The sequence below is a fragment of the Gouania willdenowi genome, chromosome 5, assembly GCF_900634775.1.
Source record: "Gouania willdenowi chromosome 5, fGouWil2.1, whole genome shotgun sequence".
Classification (NCBI taxonomy): Eukaryota; Metazoa; Chordata; class Actinopteri; order Blenniiformes; family Gobiesocidae; genus Gouania; species Gouania willdenowi.
The window spans coordinates 33,617,394-33,630,730 of NC_041048.1; the positions used below are offsets into that span (position 1 = coordinate 33,617,394).

The 13,337-nt window shown below is 38.2% G+C and overlaps 1 protein-coding gene across 13 annotated transcripts in view; it reads left to right on the plus strand.

Annotated features, from left to right (window-relative positions):
- foxp1b (forkhead box P1b) overlaps positions 1 to 13,337 on the plus strand; it is a 288,207-nt gene that overhangs the window by 213,629 nt on the left and 61,241 nt on the right. The window contains exon 1 of one of the 13 annotated variants that reach the window (XM_028448143.1): positions 10,045 to 10,290. The exons of the other annotated variants lie outside the window; for them this stretch is intronic. The gene's annotated coding sequence lies outside the window, so the exon portion shown is untranslated. Of the gene's footprint in view, positions 1 to 10,044; positions 10,291 to 13,337 lie in introns of those variants that run through there. 13 annotated transcript variants of the gene reach the window in all.

Sequence of the window (13,337 nt, forward strand, 5' to 3'; positions counted from 1 at the left end):
CAATTATAAGTGGACATGGATCACATGTGTTATTTTGAACATTTTTGTTTGTTTTCTCCTTGTACACAAATAGTTTTTGTTCTTTTCGTTGTTTTTTTGTTTGTCCTTGGTTGAAACAAACAAATTAAATGAAGTAACCATTCTTGTTGGGGTTGATCAGAAACAGAGGTTGGTCAGGGATAATCCTGAAAAAAAAATAGAAAGGCTGACCCATGCATTCATGCAATCAATGTTAGGGCTTGGTGATATAGACCAATATGTATATCTCAATGTTTTTTTCTCATGGCAATACACGATATAAAATTTGTCATGCCATCTTTGTTAATTTTTATAAAAAAGTTGGTATGGTAATGCGGCCATTTCTGCTCACTTTCTTGTTTCGAAAGGAACCAAGCCAATCAGAGATTTACAGAAAAATTGTCATATCTCCTGCGCCAAGCAGTGCCAAAACAAAGATGGCCCCTGCCACCGAGAAGCCATTCAGAGATGAGCTCTGCTGTGTTTTAAAAGACCTGACAACACGAAGAGGCTTTAAAGGGGACATATCATGGTTTTAAATCCTTCCTTTTTACATATAAATCATACAGTTGTGGTCTATATAAAGCGGAACTGCAATACTTGGGTCTGAATTCCTCATTATTATAGCTCCACCCCTTTTCTACCCCTTTTCTGATGTGCTTCTGAGAGCAACTCGTTTTGGTGCGGTCTCTTTAAATGCAAATGAAACACTCCATACCCCGCCCCCTCTTCAGGTGACACTCGGTTCAACTCCACCCTGCTCGGCCATTTTTGTAGTTTGATAGAAGAGATATGGCCATGTAGCGGCGCAGAAAAAGTTTATTCACACGTTATTTACACAATGTCAACAACAGAATACTTGTCCATCCAGCCTTACATGTTCGAGCCAGAGTCGGACCCAGCGGAGCGAGATGAAAATGAAGATGATGAACCTGCAGAACCCTAACAAGTGAGCTAACACAAGCACCGAGCTAACGCTAGCGCCAAGCTAACGTCACGAAATGCATTTTAATACAGTCTTTTCAAAGACAAAAACGGCAAAATGAAATGACTAATGAAAACTTTAGACTTAAATTAAATCACGTAGGCCATATCATCAAGGATCTAAAACGAGCACACTGCGCTAACATATGAAGTCTGAAGACGGTGCACCTGCTAATGCTAACAAAACAATGACAGGGACGTCTTATCATCACACTTTTTAGCGTTATTTACAGCTTACCGAAGTGCTCTGTTCATCGTCTCCAAAGATAGAAAGAATTGAACCCTCAATCAGACAAAGTCTTTCAGCAAATCCTTCTTTATACTGGCGGAGGTTGCAGAAGCAGTCATCCTTGAAGTGCTTCACACACACAAAAATGTACCCACAGATGTGGATACATTTCCGTGAAAAATAAAACTCAACCAGGCACTTTGAAAAGGTTCTGATGCTGGGAGACAGTGTAATGAAGCGTGTGGGTTACTACATCCAACAACCAAACATTTTGATTTCTCCTCTCGTAACTTCGGCATCCTTGAGCTTGGACTACAAAATAAAAGCGAGAAATAACAATGGCGGATTGCTCGAAGTGTTGGGCCTGGAGTTGATGTACTAATTTGGCAGTTCCGCTGCAAATACTGTGATGTAATAGTTCAAAAAACGTAATAGAGACTAGAAAAATCGAAACAGATTGAAAAATATGAGCAAAACAGAATATAAAGATATCTACGGAGCACCTGAAGAGACTAATTTGATTTTTTCTGTACTTCTAAGCACTCTAAATATACAACAAAATGGATTTAGCATGATATGTCCCCTTTAAAACTGTAAGTCTGTACCGTACTACACAAATAGCCGTGTTTTACTGCAGTTTTTTGGCTGAAAGCAATAACAACATTGTGTGGATAGCAGAAGAATGTCGCTTTGGTGATCACTGATCTCCATCGCAAGAGCGAGGCATGAAGTCAGCATCGACAGACACTTCTACTCATGATTATGCACGAAGTAGGCCTCATAACAGATCGTTTTTAGAACTGCTCAGAAAGTCACTTTTCAGAGGCTAAAACCCTGGAAAACAGGCGAGTTTGGGAAAATAAACCTCAAATGCTATGTTTTTGGGATTCTTAGAACAAATGGAGATGGGTGAAAAATAGCATAATATTAGACCTTTAAATATTGAATAATAAAAGGAGGTTAGTATGGATTTCAAGCTATACTTCTATATTGTGTTTGAGAAAATCTCTATTTGCATCACTACATCGATATATCGCCTAGCCCAAAGAGGAAGATCAGGGGTGCTGCGATGACTCAGCACAATGTTATATCAATGAACTATCAGCAATCCTGAACAATCAGGGAAAAACCAACAAGAATGTGTTTTGTTCTTGAAAAGCTGATAAAAACATTTTTTACAACTATTTACACATGATCAGGTTGTTTCCTATCTTTGAGATGTACAAATCCAACAATGAGCTGTGTGATTCTTTTCAGCACTGTTTGCCTCCTCGCCTCCAGGAAGTGTCGTAGCCATCAGTGTTGCAGGAAAATATCCTTCACAGCAGCTCCTGTGTCAGTCCGTAAAGCCTCTCCAGCTGTACAATCCAATAATTCCTCGGCTGAGTGCGTGAGCCTCGGAAACTGTTCATCTTTTTTGTGTTTGTAAAAAGTCTCTGGATGACGTTGTAATGAAATCTCATTTTGATGTGTGCGTTGCTTTGAGGTGATACAATCTGTCAGGAATGATCAGTGGTGCGCGGGGGGGCGGTGTGGGCGTAGGATCCTCGGGACCAGGACGTCTCCTCGGCTGCTTGTTTCCCTCGTCATGATGTGAAAATGTATGATGTGTATACGGTCTAGATTAGAAACGGGTTTGGGGATAATTCTGTCATGAATGAAGTCATCTATCCCAAATGCACACAGTCAACATCAGTCGTGTGTGTGGGGTGGGGGGGGAGGAAAGGTGGTCGCGGTAAGTGGAGGAGTCGTGGGGACTTTCTCCAGCCAAGAGCACGTCTGTCTAATTTACGACCTCGCTAGTAGCTACTTTAGCATTTTTAGGACCCCTCTGTTCATTGGAGGCCTGATAGTTCCCCTAAAGCTGTGGGTCCTCTCATCCCTGTGCCAGGCTTAGGTACACACACACACACACACACACACGTGTTGTTGTGTCTCCGTGTCATCCCTGGGGCACCGTATCTTGTTGTCAGTCTTTGGTTGTTTACAGGGATTCACCCTCCCTTCTCTGTAAAGGAGTGAAACAATGGATGGATGCACAACCAAGCATGGCATTAATAAACACTAACACATGTAGATATGACCAGAGGCATGGCTGTTCTCTCTTTAGATGTATTTGCTTTGTTTTTGTTGAATAGATATGTTGAACAATAAACCTAGGAATGGGGATTTTAATTTGAAGCATTTGTGGTAGACCAGTAAACCAGTGTTTTTCAACCTTGGGGTCATGACCCCATATGGCACATGGAGCATTCAATTCAGCCCGCTGGAGAAAGTAAAAATGACAGAGGACACATGAATCATTGTGTAAATGAAACTCAACAATATTTGCCAGGGCTCACAGTTTTCCCGGTGCTTATATTGCATGATTGCAGTCATTTTTAGTGTTAAACTGTTGGAAAACCTGATTTCCCCCCCACCTATTTTAGTCGTATAAGGTTTCAAAGTATTTATATATTCATTCCCATCATAATATTCATACAATGCTTATCCGATGATGCTCATTGTATGAAATCCTTATATGTCATTGACCCATAAAAAGATCAAAAAGTATTTATAGAGTTGCTATTTTTTATTGTTCTACATATATCAAACTGCCCAAATATTCAAGTGTTCAGCACATGTGCCAAACTCGCATGGAGAAGGAAGCACGAGGAAGTAAAAATTACAAAAAAACATGAATCATTGTGTAAATTAAACTCAACACTCCTGGTGCTTAAATCACATGATTGCAGCCATTTTTAGTGTTAAACTGTTGGAAAAATTCTAAATTCTTACAAGCTCCTTCAATTTTCCTCAAATTATTACATATTAAAATTGATTGAAAAACAAAATCCAGGAAATTGAAAGTAATATATCCTGTTGGGACTGATATCTATCACTTTTTGCTTGGATACTGTGGGTTTCTTACATATTTAGTATTTTGTGTATACGTAGAATTGTAAACTAGGGCACAATAATGTTGAAATGACTCATTTTCCCACATAAAATCTGTGGCCCACTTGAAATCAAGCTGCTTCGTATTTGGCCCCTGAACTAAAAATGTATTTGATGCCGCTGCCATATGGGGGCGCCTGAAATGTCAAGTAAATGCACCACACATCTGAATATATTATGTACTTTCACTTCCTCAAATATAAATCGTGTACTATAGTGCTACTCGTAACACTATATCACAAACATGATCAAAAAGGGGGTTTTATTTTTAAAGACTTTGGGGTTGCCAGTAATTTGTGATATCAAAATGGGGTCAAGACCCAAAAAAGGTTGGGAACCACTGGCCTAAACCTTCATAAAGCAATACAAAAACATTGGAATTTTTTAAAGGGAAATGTTTGAAGAAAATAGGTGAGTTATCTGCAAATATTTCCAGTAAGGGTTTATTAGATAGCGTTGGACACTGAAATACCCCTGTCTCTGGTTTGTATCAAACTGAATGCAATATACTTTCAATTCATATCAAAAATGAATCATTCTTGGAAAAATTCCCCACCTTCCAACATCAATGTTGCTCATACCTAAAAGTGTTCTTGTTTTGTCTACGTGATGAAACCACAAACATTGAGTAACAGTAACACTGAACGGCTGCTGCATCACCTCAGGAAACAGTCGACAAATGCCAAGTATACATGTGCCGACTAAATGATGGGACATCAGATGGTGAAATCATAATAAAATCAACAAACCTACGTAAAGTAGATCAGGATAAACTGATCCAGGAGTGACTGACATGATTGAATACTGCTTCAGGGGATTGATTAGTTCACTCACAACTGCCATTCCAAAACAAGTTAAAACAGAAAAACTAGGCTACAAATATCTATTTCTTTTTCAGGGTTAATTAAATGTTAAAAAAGCTAACTAAATGGAGGAAAAAAGTTTTAGAAATAAAAAAACTCATGACATATTGTTATATTCTCAAACCTTTTCTCCCCCCCATCTCCCCTATCCCCCTCCGTCCCAATAAAATCTCAACAAAATGTCTCAAAAACCTTTATTGAAAAAGGTAAAACTTGTCACTATTCTTCAAAACTCATAAAACTCAATTAAAATGTTTAATCACGTATTTCAGAACAGTGATAATGAAGTAATAACAATACATAATAACGCTAAAAATCAAAAATTAGGGAAGTGTCAGGACGTCACCCCCCCCCCCCCCCGCCCGCAGTTTGAGAACCAATGGGCTAATATATTGATATATTGATCCAAATTGTCATACTGTACATCTTTATTTAAAAAAATTAATCTGCATAGTAGTTATTATTCAGTATAATACGTTTGAAATAACCATTTTACAAAATAAGTCACGTGTCATTAGCAGCAGACTAATGATAAACAGTGAAAGAATAAAACTAGATCAATATTCCAGCCTCTTCTGCAGCACAACTACCATGATATTAGCCCATCAATAAGTAATACTGTATAGACATTAAAACACCACTTGTTACACTCTTTGTGAAGTTTGGGCCACTTCTCAGCAGAGGTGTAAAGAGTACTGATGTATCCGGCTCAAGTAGAAGTACTGTTACTTGTTTATTACAAGTAAGTCATAAATAAAACGCTCAATTACAAGTAAAAAGTACCTCAGTTAAATAGTACAGAAGTAAAAGTTACTTGCTGCTTTTCACCCCCCATGTTTATTCTTGGTAATAAATCTTGCCACGGTTCCCTTGCATACAGTAAACATCTCATTTATAAACTTAAAAAGACAAAGTCTTGCACAATTGGAACTGAATTTATTTTCCACAAAGGCATCTGTATAAAATATAAGGTTTGTCAAAAATATAAATGATTAAAAAATAAATAAAAAAACAGTCAATTCAAAATAAATTATTAAAAAAATGATCAGGCTTTAAGTATAGCTACATGTATGAACTCTAAAACAGTGTCGTGTGGGTAACAACATAATAAGTTTAAACTACAACCTGAACTGGAGAAAGTGTCTGGATATGGATTATGTTCAGTGTGCTTTCATAAACATAAACATAAACATGGTGTCTTCAGTTTATGAAGACACCATGAAACGGAGTTTAAAAAATAATCATTTATAATAATAATAATGTAATAACGTATTTAGGTACAAGTCAAATTTGTGATTTAGAAATATACTCAAAAATGTACAACTACCCATAAAAGCAACTCAGTTACAGTAATGTGAGTAGGGGTGGCCCTGTCTCCGCATGACTGTTCTTCAATGCTCATGTCTGTATGGTACTTCACGATACGATACGCGATACAAAGCTCACGATAATGATTACCTCCCGATATGACGTTACTGTGATTATTGATATCTTGCTCAGAAATCAATCTATGATAATCTATGACATAACAGGGGAAAAAAAGATTATGTGAAAAAATACAATTTTTATTTTATATCTCTGAAAGACAATAAATTGAAAAAGTGCAACATTTCTGTAAATAAGTGTCAACATACCAATGTAAACGACTAAGTATCTCCAATAGTGCTTTCTGTAAACAAAAATAGGGTCTTTCTTAGCAGTGACACCATTATAGTGCAATATTCCAGTAAACAATAAATTGGTTCCTTCAACAAACAGTGACAACATTTCTGTGAAGACCTTCCTGCACATGTTAGTGAAAAAGCAGAAAAGGTTTTGAGAAAAAAAATAAAAAATCAATACTTAGCTGCGAGCATATCGATAATCGATTGTGCGAAAAATATTGATACATCGCCATATCGAGATATCGTCACACTCCTAAATGTGAGTATCAATTACTTTCACCTCTGCTTCTCAGCTTCTGTTTTTGTAGTACTATTTTTATTAATAGATGATTGATGGATAAATGGGATCTTCAGTGCTCGGCATTTGATTTGCTGCCTCATGCCGTGTGTGTTTTCACTATGATAGAGGGCATTGTTAAAATAATATAAATAAAGAGCAGAAACAGTCCGTGCTCTGGCTGCTGCTGCTGCTGTTCTGAAAAAGTGAAGTTATCAAGGTGATGTTATATAGAGCAGCTGTTATTTATACAGCCCCACACCTGCCCTGCTGACTCCCTGCACCAGTAAACAATCATTTACTTCTCACGCACACAAACACGGAAACACACTGCGTTTGTTTTCTCATGACAAAGGTCCAGGTCTCCAGTAGCTTTTTTACGAAAAGAAATGAGCACACCTGTTTTTTTTTTTTTTTGTTTTTTGTTTTTTTTCCACTCCTCTTCCTCTTCTTCCTCCTCCTCCTCTTCCTCCTCTGCTGTGGAGCAGCAGTCAAACACAGGTTGGCATGCCGGTGCAGCTTATTCACACACACTGCTGTAGTGTTTGGGGAAAAGCCTTTGTAATCTGAGCCAAGTCGTTATCTTCAGCGAGAGCCCCAGCCAGACATTAACTTATACTTTCACTCCAAGTCGAGCAGGAAATGGGAGTATTTTAGAATGTCATCCACTCTGTCACCAACACAATCGTTCAGCACTCTTCTGTAAACTATCACAAGGGACCGCGGTTCAAGGCTCAAGGATATTGATTTTTTTTTTTTTTTTTTCAGCACTGGAACAAAAAAAAAGAAAAAAAGAAAACGTAGCGTGTATCACGTCCAACACGTGTAATTATTTTACATGGTGCAGGCACAGAGGCAATGGATTAGAAAGACAGTGTGTGTGAGGAGAGGCTTGAACTGTGTGCCTGCTAAATTTATCATGAGGCCTTTGGGAGCGTTGAAATGAGAACAGTGGCCTATTACTGCTAAGAAGGTGTTTTATTGAGAATACGCCGACATGCCCCCCCAGGGAGTGTGCACTGGTGAGGAGGAGAAGAAGGAGGAGGAGGTGTGTGTGTGTGTGGGGGGGGTGCTGTGTGTATGTGGTGCTGGTGCAGTGGCCACAGCTTAAAACACTCTGTGCACGACGTGGCTCGTGCGCTCGTCACTTGTCTTTTTTTTTTTTTCTGCACAAGTCGTCTCAAGAGCATCAGATAGAGAATTACAAAAAAAAAGCCTTTTTCCTTCTACTTAATTATTAACAATGATATGCATTGGAATTGTCACTTTTAAACCTTAAGGTGTCCCAGTCAATAATTTATATGGGTCAGGCCATAGCGTTGTGGGGGCTCATTGTTAGTTATTAGGGGATGTGAGCCGTGGCTTGTTCCACAGCCTCTCTGTTTATTTTACCAGTGTGTTTGCGGACTGGAACGCATCCCATGAACATTCCTTCATCCTGATCCAGAGGTTTAGACGACTGCTGTGTTGCAGAGCTGCATGTGTGCATCGTGTGTGTGTTTTTACTGTCGGAGTAATTAACAAAGTGAGGTGTTAATCTGACCAAAATGTCTTTATTTATAACTTTGTTTATATTTGCAGCTGGACTTGGTAAACTTGACTTTATTTTAACTTCAACTTGAACTTATTTATTATGAGTGAGCACACAGGAAACCCATTTACTGGGTACATTCAAACCAGGGTTGAGGTCAATAACATTTTTTTTTTAATACAATTACATCTTTAATTATCCATGTTCGAGTACAACTCAGTTGTGATTACAGTGACCTGCATTTTTTTTTCCAATTACAATTAAAATTACAATTAACTTTTTTTTTTCCCTCTGTAAATCAATTATACAATTTCCAATTCAATTAATGCGCCTATTATAAATAAGCCGATAAAATGTGACCTTCCTCTTGTTTTAGCTTTCTGTTTGAAAAATACACATTATCTATAATCATGTATTTGTTTCTCATCTCTTTGTTAACTTGTTCGGCTTCATAATAAATTAATTTATTGGTATTAATATTTTTGTATATTTTTAATTTCTGAACTCAATTTCAACAGCGAGATATATGTTTTCAATTACTACTACAATTATAATTACGTCATAATTGTAATTAAATATCAATTATGCAATTACAATTATAATTGACCCCAACCTTGATTTTAATTACATTTATTTATTTATTTATTTATTTATTTATTTATTTATTTATTTATTCATTTATGTATTTTTGGGCTTAAATGTAAATAAAAGCTTCTGTCACATGGAAAGCTCTGGTGAGTTCACTCAGATCTCCAGTAGGGGGCAGGGTCCTGTTTCCCACCCGGGTCTTTCTTTCCCCTCGCTGATCGTAAACGGGTGTTCAGGAGTGAAGATGATATCATGACTGTTAATTGCTCTCATTGGGATGGAGTTATATTATGGATTGCCTTGGTTATTATTAATGTACGGGCCTTTCATTTCATACGAGGATGAACTGGAAAAGAATTGTCTGAATAAAGTTTTATCATTGGGTAAAAGTACAGAACCCAGTGTAAATATATATATTTTTTTATTTAAAAAGAGAAATACATATTAAAAGAAAAGCATATGTCGTCCTGAGTGTGTCAAATGTGTTGTTCCTTTGTTCTGCCATTGTAAACATTTCCATTTAGCAGAAGAATAAAGCAGCTGATAACGGGGCCAGTTTTTCCTCCTCTGCTGGATAGCGCTGTTTACTTCTCTGTTGTTTAATTAAAGGGCCTCTTTTTCTTTAAGCTCCCATTGTTTCAGCACCACAGCAGCAGGGGTCACAGGGTTAACAGCCGTCAACTGTGGCTCCCCTTTTTTTTTTTTTTTTTTTTTTTTTTCTTTCTTTAAAGGGGCCCCGCACAAAGGCACATTTCACCTGCAGCCCTAGCCCCAGCTTCAGCCCCAGCTTCAGCCCCGGGGCCAGGGCCGGGGCCGGGGCCAGGCTCCCTATTGTGTGGCCTGTTTGAATTGATTATGTTTAGAAGGCCGGTTGTGATTGGTGGAGAAGGGCGTGGTTGAATAGATAGTTGTATGTTGTCAACCCTGCGCGTGCAATCTGTCTGTATCCTGAGTGTTGGAGGAGCAGAGCAGCGCGTGCTCTCCGCTTCCTCCGTCAGCAGCTCCACCGCGCGCTCTCACTCTCTCTCTCTCTCCTTTCATTTCTCTACCTCTCTCTACCCTCTACTTCTCTCTCGCTCTCTCTCTCTCTCTCTCTCTCTCTCCTTCGCTCCGCGCTCGTGCTCCGCTCTGCTTCACTCCGCACCGCGTGGTCCCGGCACTTCTTCTGTTTACCCTGCCAGCTAAATGGAGTTTGTCAGGTTTGTCAATATGATTGATTCCTATGATTTCATGCCTTCTTTCTTGTGTGCGATAGATAAAGTCAACTGGATGATTTGATTTGACCCGCGAAGTAGAAGAAAAAAAGGAGCTTTTATTGTCTCGTCTTTATGTTGATGCTTCATTATTATAGTCACGCGGTTTGCAGTGAGAGAAACTACTTTGTCAAGTTGAATGTTTGTGACTTTAATGGATTTTCTGTTTGTTTCCGTTATTGTTTAAAGTGGATTGTGACTGACTTTTTGCTGCCATTTTCATAGTGTTTAATGACTTTTGTTTACAGTGAGAGTTAAACCTGTAAAGCAGGATCTGCTGATGTTTGCGTTTTAGATTCAAAGGGAGTTCAGTACAAGTTTGTCAATGTATTCCTCAATTTATATTCTGACACTCTTTTAGTGTGTGTGTGTGTGTGTGTGTGTGTGTGTGTGTGTGTGTGTGTGTGTGTGTGTGGGACGATGTGATCCTCTAGATCAGTGTTTCTCAAACGGTGGTACGTGTACCCCTAGGGGCACGCGATGGCACTACAGGGGGTACTTGAGAGAGAAAGTAGGAAATTAACAAATGAGATAATTGAAAATAAGGGTTTTATAACGTGTATTATTGTGTTAAATAATAATAATAATGATAATGATAATGATATTATTAATGACGATGATGATGGAAATGATCTTGATTAGAACAGAAAGTGAAAATACAATGGTTAGTCCCACACCAGGCAGGAGATGACTGGATATGATAAAAAAAATAGAAATCTAAACTAAATACTGTTTAATTCCAATTATTTACTCAATGAGATTCATTCAAATGTGTGTTATCACTCATTCATTTCATCATTATGTTCTATAGTCATTTTTTTCTTATAATTCTGAGCAAAATGTTGCAGTCAGACACTTGGATGGAGACGTAAGAGAAAGGGGGCTCTAGGTTAAGTGCTGGTCACACTTTGTGGGGGCTACACACACAGGCTGGACTAATCCTCACTTTGCTCTCAGTGTCACAGTGAATTAAGAGCAAGGCTGGCACAACTCTATATTTGAAACCGTCACCACAAACCACGTTGGAGACGAGCTGTCACTCTTTATGTCACTGCTGTACCAGTTACTGTGTGGACAGTGGGTGTGTGTGCGTGTGTGTGTGTCCAAAACTCAGATCTCTATATTTTTTCTCTAAATGGCGATATACGATATAAATCTTACTATTTTTATTCAAAAAAAGTCAGACCAGAAAGACAATTCTGTGTTAAATGTGCTGATGTAAAATGCCACACATGCTCATTTATGAACAAACAGCTGCATAATATGTGTCACTTTTGGCTTTTCCTCCTCTAAGGGACAGCACGTGTGAGTGAGTTCTGTAGTGTGGCTTGTTTAGGGGAAAGGTCTGGGTTAGAATGCACTCAGAAATCCATCTAACTGTGCTTTTCATACTGTTCTGAGAAGTAGTGAACGCAGTGACTCCTAAAATGACTATTTTAATACAAAATGAGCTATAAAATATATATATCGATATAGGTGATATTGTAATTTTCCATATTGCCAAAATAGAAATCTCAATACATTTTGAATCTCAATATATTGCCCAGCTCTAGGTGGGATTAGGAGGGAGAATTTGATGGCTGTGATTAGTTTAACTGAACACATCCTGTTTTTTATTGTCATGCACTCCTCATTCATTTCTCAGTATTGTTGGATGTTTTGGTGGAAGTAAAACTTTTTTTTTTAATAAGTGGGTGCTGGATGGATGGATGGATGGATAGATGGATGGATGGGGAGACCATGGGATGGTGTAGAAGGAGGAGGAGGAGAGCGCTCCTCCTCACTAGTGTCCAGCAGTTTTGGGGAGAGCTGGAGTGGGAGCTGATTGGGTTGACAGTTTGTAATCAAAGTTGATTTATTGTTCATTAGTAGTACATTAGCCCTTTCAGGCAGGAGCGTTTTTTGTATAGTGTTCTGTCAGGACGAGGGGCTGCCAGCACCCGTCATTTCATTTCTAAACCACGACACCGATATGAGCCGAGTCGGGGTACAGCCTGTAGAGCCCCTATAGCTGCTGGGATGTCCTTTACTGGGATGGCTCCACTTTGGACCAGAGCGCATAGAAAAAACTTCCATAGGATAGATTAGTTCCTGTGTGTACATTTTTGTTGTTTTTAAGGTTTTAAATATTTTCAAGAGTCATTTGTGCTTCTGTTTCTGAATGGAAAAAGTAACTCGTGTGAAGCTTGAGATGGGTAGACAATAAATGAAATGAGGCTGCACGATTGTGGCAAAAATGATAATCATCAGTATTGTAATCACGATTGTAATCACAATTATTTATCATATTAGGGAGAAATCTGTGTTTTTATTGCACTACTTTTGAACAAACAATACGTGTACATTTTAGAGTGCAATGTTAAACTTTAAAATAAATTAATTACATTATTATAAAAAAAAAAAAAAAAAAAAACTTAACGCCCAATGAGAGCTGGAGATAGGCACCAGCAGACCCCCACCATCCTGAAAAAAAGGAACAAACAGGTCAGAAAATGGATGGATTTAACCCAAGAATTTAAAATGTACCAAAGACTAACTGAATGAATCCACTATTACAGAATGCAGAGCCTGTATTTTAAATGATTTAAAAATGTGATTAATTGTGCAGCCCTAACAGGAAATGTTTAATGTAGTTATAAAGTTTGAAAACAATGAAAATGTTTACGATTGACCCCTAAATAATCTATGGAAATAAGTGTGAGTTGTTTATTTTAAAATACAATAAAATTATCTGATTTTTAAAAAAAGGCATCCAGCAAATTTAGGAAGTGTTACAAAGCGACATCATTTGTGTCCGGCTTGTCTGCCGTCATGGAAACGAGGATTTAAGCTTTGCGTTGCTGTTGTTGTAAAGAATAGAAACAATCAGCTCTGCGGATGTGTCAGCCATTGTCTTTCAACTACGCTTTCATTTAAAGGGGATTTCAGGGGCTATGATCTTAATTAAATCTCAACTCACTCCAATAACACATGGGAAAAAGTGCAGCCCTGTG